Here is a 10,313-nt window from a genome sequence, read left to right on the forward strand (position 1 = left end):
TTTTGGATAGTTTTCACAAACAAGAACTGAACACCTCTTCCCTAATTCTGTGAAATATTTCCTTCAGCCTATTTGATTTTCAGAATTTTTTTTTCTTTTAGCACTGGAAAAATGGCAAGGTCCTGTGGAATTTTCGATAGAGCTGATTTCTTTAGTCTTCTCTTTGAGTGGATCTTTCTGAACATAATTTAGTAGATTATGATTTAAATCTCAAAGGCAAGCATAGGGAGATTTTGCATAAATAAAATTGAACTAATAATTTTCTGGTTTTCATATGAAGACGTCTGAAAGTCTCTGAAGCCTTTACAAGAGCTATATTTAATTCAGGCACTGAGTGCTTATTTGAATGTTGAAAAAGAGGTTATAAATAAGCTTAAGTAGTTTAGTGGTATACATTTTTCTTAGAAAATATTTTTTAAAAAGTGTTTTATTGACTTCAGTAAGTGTGAAATGATTGAAGCTATAATATACAGTTTATGCTTGAGCATACAAGGACCCTAGGTATTTATAAATGACAGGTCTACAGAATACCTATGAATGAAAATTACCCCAGATAACTGAACACTGCTTTTGCAGCAGGTATATACACAGCCAAATAATGAAATTAAACCCACAGAGGACTCTCAATATATTTGACATGAAGTAATTTATGATTGCTGGTGAAGTAAAGAAAGTGACATTCAGATTTCCTACAGCTCTGTTTCTGGCTACAACAAAACTTGTGTCTAAAGCAAGGCAATAGAATGCTATTGTTAATGTATAACATATAATATGTTATACCAGGACAACATGGTCTGTTAAATTAGGGATGTACAGCAATGAGAGTATTAGGCTGTCTACTAGGTTCATAAGTTTATTTGACACAGAGCATGGTACCATATAGCACAAACCTTTTTATCTACTATAAATATTCAGACACACTGATAAGTAGTCATGACTCATTCATGCGACCTGACATCAGATGGATTGTGTTTCAGAGACTGTATTTTATATGTGTGCTCAACCTGTCAGCCTGCTAGGCAGAATCACTACCATGAGAATGATTACATTTTCTTTTTAATAACTCAGCACTGTAACATTGTCCAAAGGCAGAAAAAATTCTCCTCTCTCCCAAAAAATAGCTCTGAACACAATATAGAAACTAAAAAGCCTTCCCTTTAGGCTTCACCTCTCTAGATTTCTCTACTCTTTTCCCATTATGAGAATTCTTTCATACTTTCTCTTTTCTTGACTGAACATAGTGCTGATTGTCACTCTCACTGAACTCCTCGCTGTGACTGTGCAGCAGCAGAGATCACAGGCAGTGATCTCAGCTAAATGAAGACCAATGCCCAGATTCAGGCTACACAACTCAGGTCAGTATGCTGGAAGAAGACCTACAAGTTGAAAGTCTTTGAGCCCACAGAGAACTGCAGGGAATTCCCTGAGAATCAAATAATCGTATACAGCTGGATCAAGGACACAGCCATAATCAGACAATTCAGCCACTGAGTGTTCTACACTTATACACTTCTTTTTATTTTTCTTTGCTTTTGCCTTTTTTTTTTCCAAAAGAAGGATTTTTTTTTTCAAATTAAGTTAAATTCTTTAATCATAAGCAATTAAATACCCCAATGTTGGGGCTGCCAAAATATCAGATTTTTTTCTAAACGTTATATAAGTGTATGATGAAGAATGTGCCATGAACAGAAACATACGGCCTTTCTAATATAAAAGCTGTTGCTGCTTCTTTCAGCAACTTGCAGGGACCTACTTACTGCTCCAGAGCCCAGCTGTTCACAGACTAGTCAATGGCAAATGATTCTGGGGTCCTTCTAATCTCTTTCAGGGACCCCAAAGTATTCACTCAACAGATCATAGCCATGCTGGCCTCATCACTCAGACTTCTTTGTTTGGGCAGTAAGACAAGTAGAAAATGAAGCAAAATCAGGTGAAACTAATCCAACCCCCTTCCTGCTGACCAGACAGCCACCCATTATAGAATAGACACAGAGGAGTTCAAGTTGTCTAGTGCTCTCCATATATTAGAGAGTGTTATTTTTATTGTGCTTATTTATTATTAACCTTCCACCTGGCATTTATGGGACATTTATGCTCTCTAAGTGGTTGTACTTGCTAATCAGCTATTACAGCTGCAGCAATAGCAGGCAGCTTCTGCCAGGGTAAGTGATGGGGTGGCAGGCAGTGGCAGCAGTGCAGGGATACATAGGATGGACACGAGGAAGGAGGTCTGCAGTGATCATTTAGTTCAGCCAAGAGTCCAGAACATCAGGTAGATCCATAGTAATTGGGCAAGTCCAATATCAAGCTAAAAAGTCACAAAGTCAAGCTGGGCTCTGGGTCAGAGTCAAGGAGGCACAGGACTGGCATACCAGAGAAATATTGAGAGTGTGAGCCTAAGGTTAAAAGCCTCTCCCAGGTGCAGTGGGTTAAGTCACTGCTGGGATTTCTCACAGCCAGCAAGAAGCAGCATCAAAGTTTTCACTGAATTCAAGCAGCTAAACCCTGGGGGCTGTAGGGAAGGCACTCAGGGCCCTAAAAACATTTAATACTTTCAAGAACTGGATATAAGAGAGCATTAAAGCAGATCAGATATAAGTAGGTCAACCATGCTTGGCTCCTTTTTGCTAGTTTTACATGTACCTTGTATTTGGCAGGCCACTGAGCTGCAGCCATCCTCTTTCCTTTTTACTCCACTAACAGCTAAACCTAAACTTGTTTGCAGGCTCACAGTAGTGTTCTTTACACATACTGCTGGCACTGCTGATGAGTCACTTAAGACTCACATCCACCACCCGTAAAGGTGTTGTTTTCTTACTTCCATGACAAAATGTAAGCCAGTGTTTCTTCAGAAAACAGGAATAGACAGGTAAATGGAAGGAATGGGTATACGCATGTGCATGCATGTTTGTGGCTATCTGGGCATGTGCATATCTGTTTCCAATTACCTTAAACTCCACTGTAAATTCTTATATCTGAGAAAACGAAATTTCATAAGAGTGTAAGCAGTGTTGGTACCCCTAAGTTATTGTTCTGACATCACAATCTTTGTCATATAACCAATTTTACAAATTATAATTAATGGTAGTACTTATTCTTAATTTTGAAGTTATTTGGTAGATGTTTTTAAGTCTCTCAGAAGAATTCTCTCACTTTCCTTTTATTTTTTATTTTTGGAAGGAAACAAAGAACTATCTTGTACTGGATTTCTGTAGAGTTCTCCAGGGTCCATGGGGTCTTCACCTCTGTGGGGTCACCTGTAGCCTGTTGCAATGCAGGGAGGCAGCGAGGGCAGTGTCTGATGATATGAGCTCATGGTAAAGAGGCATGCAGAGCTGGGGACTGAAATTTGCCTGTCCCCTCTTCAACTTCTGATCACATTCACATATTTAATTTCTTATCAAGGCTTGACAAAAACCCTATGATGGAAGAAGGAAGAAGACTGAGTGTAGACAGGATATATTTCTACGTCCACAGAACTGAGCAAAGCATCATGGAGTAACAGTCCACAGTTATCTGAATAAACTGATGTCTATTTTGTTTTTACTTTCCCTTAGATACCAGAATTAGGAGTTGTACTACACTTCTTTCTTTATACCTTGCTTGCTTCTTCATTCAGATTTTATTGTGAAATTATAACTGAACATAGTGCTGATTGAATGAAAAAAATACTATCAAAGACACTTAATGAAAATGAAAAAATACTATCAAAGACACTTAATGCTTATTTACAACTCAAGTGAAGGTCATAAACTCTGGACTTTTCTTTGGTTTGGGCTTTTTTTTTTTTTTTTACCCTGTTATGTTTGGATATATAAAAGAATGAGTGGAATCTCTTATAAATATTGACATAAAGTAGATGGGGGGAAGCACAGATAAATATTGTTTCATGATTAGTTTCAATGTTTACAACATAGCCAAATAAATGAGGGAGAATATCTCAGAGGAAAACCTGAGCAAAAAAAAAAATTATTCTATAAGAAGATAGAATCAAATTATCAGTGGAAATTGGGAACATCTCTTTTGATAGGGACAAGATTTGAGAAAGGAGGAGAAATTTCAAGTGCATGGATTAGAAAAGATACTAAGGCCTAGAACTATACTAAAGTTTGTGGAAAGATGGAAGTTGACATAAGACAGAAAAAACAAGAACAATTTTTGAGGGTAGCTCATTCAAGATGATCTAAAACAAGTGTTGGGGAGAAGCTGAGAAAAGAAAGGGTGAATCTGAAGACTAAATCTCTCTTTACATCTGTGCACAGGAAAGACAGAAACTGGAGCTCAGGCAAAAATCACATGTTAATCAGTGGTTTTGACCTTCCTGAGGACTTAGCAATGGTTTACAGTGTTTGCTTTGTCAAGGGTTTTCCCAGTATGTAACTATCGTAAAAGAGCCCATTTGAGCAACATGTCCTATTTTATAGGACCCAAGGCAGTGAGATAAAGTGAAAGAAATCATTATGAATCAGAAATTCTACTATGTTTTAGCACTTAACATCTTATCTACTCTCAGGAATCACAGAACATTCCATTTTAAAAATACAGTGTTTCTCTACCATTATGCTAATTATCCCTTTTTCTTGAAGTACCTTGAATAACACACTTGGGCTTAATTTTTGTCCCTTGTGTAACCTTGTAAGCTAAAATTCTTAAGAACAAATAAATTCATAACCATACATAAATAAATCTATAACCACACGTTAACCTTACATTTTTAAAGAGCAAGATCTACTACACTGAGGAGCCTCTGGGCTAAAGTAAAGGCAGCTTCTGACCATGGAGATCCTGAAATATTACAAACCCTACTGCAATCTGATTGGCATGTTCTATAATTGAAGTACAGTTATGTATCAGTGGATAAATGAAACTTAAAAAATAATCAAGCAAACTATAAGTGAGAAAAAACAAAATCCATTTCTGTTGTTTGGAAGTGTAAATCCCTGATGATAATGGCTTGTGTTACAGAAGGTCTAAGGTGTCAGGATGAGGAGAACCTGTTGCCTGCAAACATGCCCTGGGATAACTTATTTTCCCAAGATATCAGTCAGAGTTTGAATGTATAGAGACTGAAATTTTAAGTTAAATATTTACTCTGTGTGGTTCTTTCTTTACTACTGCTGACACTGGATATCATGGTATATTAACAATTCCCATGGCAGCAGCAAGAGTTTTTGGACATAAGGATGAAATTTTCTGTACTATACTGTCAGGTTCCAAACCTAAAAATTCCTCTCAATAGTGTTGTTTTTTAAGAAGGAATGGTTAGGTGTAAAAAAACTGGTTGAAGGGGAGTCACTGTTATCTTTCATGTTCCTGTGTACACTAAAAATTACATATGTAATATAGTACTACAAACACCCTCCCAAGTGAAGAAAAGAAAAAAAAAAAAAAAAAAGGAATGCTGTGGAGGACTTCATTTGGTCTCACAAACACAAACTCCAGCCATCATCTAGAGCACAGGAAAAAAGTTTGAATGTAATTTAGCAGATACAAGAATAGTTTGGCAGGACACAGGCAACTGGATGTTGAGAGAATTTTCCCAAGAGCTAAGGTAGGTTTAGACAAAAAAAAAAAAAAACAAAAAAAAAAAACAACAAACCACCAAAATATTCTGTGTCTTTTATGAAGAAATTTCATTCACTAATACCATATTTACTTACAAGGGAAATAAACCAAGCTTGTAGCTAGCAGCTATAAGGATACTCAAGTAAAAGCAATCTTTCTTTCCTGTAGCAGGCCTAAAAATTCCCTTTGACATTGATTGGACATGGCACCTTGCACAGTAAACAATGCTACAATTACTTATCTTTTCTTGAAAAAACAAACCTAATCCCCTATGGTATTTTTAAGGTAACCTTAGGCCCAGTCTGGTTACACAGTAATAACTATTTTGTAGGACAGACTTCACTTATCAATATTTGAAGGCTGTAGCAGAGGAAACAACCTGATCATGAAAATTTAGACAACTCAGGAAGAATGGGTTTAAGAAAGGGAGATATTGATTCCTTTCCTGGCTTCCAGAAGCTTTCAAAAGACTGAAACAAAAGAATTTCACAACCAGTAGAAGATATATCTTCTGTAAGATTTTGACATTTTTTGGAAAACACATTAAAGAATAACCTGTCCCTGCTGCATGGAACTTGGAAACAAAAGCACTTAATTTCTGCTGCTTTACTTACATTGCCTATTAAGCTTGGTCATTTCAGTGTTTACTAAAAGCATCATCTGGTGGCGTGGGGGAAAATTGTTTTACACATGTCTAAGTTTTAGTCTGTTAAGAGCTTAAGTGATGCATCAGCTTCATCTGAGCATAATTTTCTTTGAAGCCAAATCTTAAATCCCTGCTGATAGAATCTGAGAGAGAAGTTTAGTCCTTGAGACTATGCGTGGTGAGAAAGGCACAAAGGTGAAAAAAGACATGGCAGAAAATCACAGCATCAAAGACCCAGGGTCTGTCACAAAGGATGAGGGTGAGTAGTTGAGAGAAGCAGTCAAGCATTGAGAACAATCAGTGAACAGCTGGAAAGGCCAAGAGGGACCCTGAAAGTCAGGGAGTATTAGAGAGAGTTTAAGTGTGTCAAAACCCAGGATACTGCTTCTTTGGATTCACAGAAAAAAAAGCTGTGAGTCATAATTTTCTCAAATGATTTATATCTGTAGGGAACTTTTACTCTCCAAAAATCTCACAAATCAGGTTTCTCACTGGTGCATCTTCTGGATTTTTTTGAATTTGGACCGAAAGGTTTTGCCCATCTGTCCTACAGGAACTATTTCAAAAATGCTTCTGGGTCTGCAGACAAATGATCAGTTTTCTGGATGAGTATAGAAACACTGTCACTGCAATGTCAGGGAATAACACCTGGAGGGTGTTCATCCTGAACAGCTCTTCATGCTTGGGGAATACCCTACAGAGAGAAGCACTCCCCAGCTCCCACAAAACACACCCACAGCAGTAAATTGCTCAGTACTTCAGTGGCAATTATATGTCCTCATGCTGTATCCCAGCCCTGGTGGCATTATCTACACTGCCAGACTTTATCTCTGTGATAAGCAGACACAGCTTTTTAGTTTTCCATGCTTCAGAACCAGTAGAAACAGGCCCATGGACTTCCCAGGCAGTTTCCTACTCTTGCCACAGCAGAATGTACTTTCACCAGGACAGCACTAAGAGAGTACAACTACAGCACCCACCCTTTCTGTGGTTCTTAATTTAGAAAAATGTTTTACTCCTCCTCAGCGAAAATTCAATTCTTATTGGAGATCAGCACTGCAGTCCTGCAGAAGTCCTCCTAGGAAGCAGAAGATTCAGTAAAAGATGGCACTAGCTACTCATACCTTCTACCTCCAAGCCTTAGGTTTTGAGGTTCATCATTCATAATGAAGGAGTTGAGTGAGATGCATTTGCTTTTCTCTCTGGAAAGTGAAACCAGGAGATACTGATAGAATCAACTCAGCTTTAGTGACCAGTGGGGAAATTATTCATAAATGCTTATCATAAGGTTTTCCTTCATAAAATTTCTAGGAAAAAAACATATTTGCTATAAATGAATCTTATGTTCTTACTGCTTATTCTGCTACAAACCATTTCCAGCATCAGTTCTGAAATTCTGAATATTGGTAATAAATATTTATTCCAACAGAAATACTTTTTTCTTCAATCAGACAGTCACTTAATGTTTTTAATCTATTAAATGCAATGTGGAAATTTTATATCCCCTCATATGTTTGTACTTTTTTTTCCTTCTATTTCATTCTCCAGTTTATAGGACTGTTCACTCTTTGAACTGAATCTCCTTATGCCTTTCTGCAACATTTCTGACTGAAATGTCTGAGCTTGGCCTTTAAAAAACTTAAACAATAAGGAAAGTATATTTGCAAAAAGCAAAGAGGGAAATAAACCCAGTCTTGCAACATGCTTTATAATATGTTAATTGGTGGCAACTGAAGATTAGTCTGCCCCACTTATTTTCTGAACAAGTTCCTGTTTGTGTCATAAAATTGTTCTCCCCTTGTCTATTAGAGAAAATAGAATTGCCCTCTCTGGCCCCAGTCTTGCAGACAGCTATATCTTCCACTAACAGTTCCATTAACTTCATTTAAACTACCTGAGAGAACTGACTTAGTTGGGTATGCAAGTGACTGGGAAATTGAAACCTTTGTCCTTAGGCAGTTTCTGGATGATTTTTCTGTCTAGGTTTTTCTTCTTTCCAAACCATCAGTTATTACTGGATCATGCAGCTATTTAACAAAATGGTTTGCATAGCTCATTCACCAGTCTGTCTAATTTGATGTTGTCACTGCTAATAATTTCTCATATTGTTAAACTTACTTTTGCTGATAGCTGCAGCCATTCAAAAAATGCAAGTTATTTAAAAGCTGAGCTTTATATAAAAAGTAGGAGTAAATAATTTATTGCCCCCCTGGATAGAGAAAAATAGGAAAAACATGAAGATAATATCAGAGGACAATTAAAAATATTTGAAAATTGTATTATCATTAAGTTTCATGTTCTTAGACAATATTGGTAAAATAAAAAAATTATCTCATGGTTTCTTGGAATTTGAAGACTGATAAAGGAACTCTACAGGATTGAGGAGCGGACCTATATAAACCTCATGAACTTTGACATGGCCAAAGGTAAGGTTCTGCCTACTGGGGATGGTATTGATACCATCCCCAGTATCAATACAAGCTGAGTGCTGAATGGATTGAGAGCATCCCCACAGAGGACTTGGGGATACTGGTGGGTGCAAATATGGCCAATATCTGATGCAGCCCAGACAGCCAGCTGTATCCTGGGCTGCACCACAGGAGGTGAGACCAGCAGATTCAGGGTGTTGACTCTTCCTCTGAACTCAACTGAGGAATCCTCAGAAAAAGAATGACTGACTTGTGAGAGCCACAAAAATTGCCAGAAAATTGGAACACATCTCCTATGAGGAAAGTCTCACAGCTGGGGATGTTCAGCTTCCATAGGAGAAGGTTATAGGGAAACCTTAACTTTAAATATATATTGGACAATCATAGGAAAGAATGAGAGAGTGTTTTTACCAAGGACTAGTGACAGGACAAGTGGCAACAGTTTTAAATTGAAAGAGGGTATATTTATATATATTTAGATAGGCAGAAATTTTTTTATGACAAGGTGAGGCACTGGAACAGGTTGCCCAGGGAAGCTGGGAATGACCCATCCCTGCAAGTGTTCATAGCCAGGTTGGATGGGGCATTGAACAGCCTGGTCTAGTGCAATATGCTCCTGTCTACAACACAGGGGTTGGATTACATGATCTTTGAAAGGCCCTTCCAACCCAAACTGTTCTGTGATTCTGTCTGTCATTGTTTGAGCTTGGCGCAATGCCAGTGCTTTTACGAGATCACTTCTTTCTTTGGCACTCACTGTGAGATGTGATCAGAGACAGAGCAGAGCAGGCTCCAACTTGAGGCTGAAAGGAAAAAAAAAACTTTATTAACCTAAAACTACAAAGGAAAACACTAAGGAAAACACACAAAACACATAGAACTCAAGATGAAAACTTTCTAAATTTCTTCCTCTTCTCCCTACCTAGATTTCTAATTCCATTACCACCATTATCTACTCTTTAGATAATCAATTCTCAATTCCTCGAGAAGAGAGAAGTCCCTCTTGCACTACAGACTTCCCCAGGAAACAGTCGAAACTTCTCGTGTTTCCATGTCACATGTGGCACCGCCCGGAGAACATTTTGCCATCGTGACTTCTTCTTTCTATGTCTAGTGCTCTCACCACTGCACATGGACCAGAGCTGCTTCTAGGGTTTTTCTCTTTAAGGATGCTTTGTCCAGTTCCAAAAAGAGCACAGTCCCTCTCTTTTTGGGACACCTGTCTCTCCCAAATTTCACCCCCTGGGGCTGAGGGGTCTCTTGAACAGAGATCATCTTCTTCTTCTTCTTCTTCGAAGCGGAGGGCACCACCACCACCCTCCTCACCCGTCGTCTCTGTTCACTCCTCCACATCACTGCACTCTCCTGGCTCTGAGCCATCGCCTCCCCCTAGAATGCAGTCTCTGTGTCACTGGAACACCAGTGGTTCTGCTGTGGCTATACAAGAAAAGTCCAGCCAAAGGCCACTCTATCATCTCTTCCCACCTAGGATTCTTCTCAACACCCTCTCAATCTCATCAACTTCAGGAGGAATCAGAATTTGCAAGGTTTCCATCCTCCCCAGAAGGGTTAAAAGTCCCAGGCTCTGCCGGTTTGCTTCATGAACTCCCACGCCTGCCTGCCCTGCTGGGCACCCCCCCCCTTCTCCTTCACGCCGGGCCACTATCACAGGC

General features: G+C 38.5%; 1 long non-coding RNA gene across 1 annotated transcript in view; it reads right to left on the minus strand.

The window, feature by feature from the left end:
- LOC127059378 (uncharacterized) overlaps positions 1–10,111 on the minus strand; it is a 768,519-nt gene extending 758,408 nt beyond the window's left edge. The window contains exon 1 of the long non-coding RNA XR_007777105.1: positions 9,967–10,111. This is a non-coding gene — a long non-coding RNA (uncharacterized LOC127059378). The remainder of the gene's footprint in view (positions 1–9,966) is intronic.
- Positions 10,112–10,313: the final 202 nt, after the last annotated feature.

This window comes from Serinus canaria, chromosome 3 (assembly GCF_022539315.1).
Source record: "Serinus canaria isolate serCan28SL12 chromosome 3, serCan2020, whole genome shotgun sequence".
NCBI lineage: Eukaryota > Metazoa > Chordata > Aves > Passeriformes > Fringillidae > Serinus > Serinus canaria.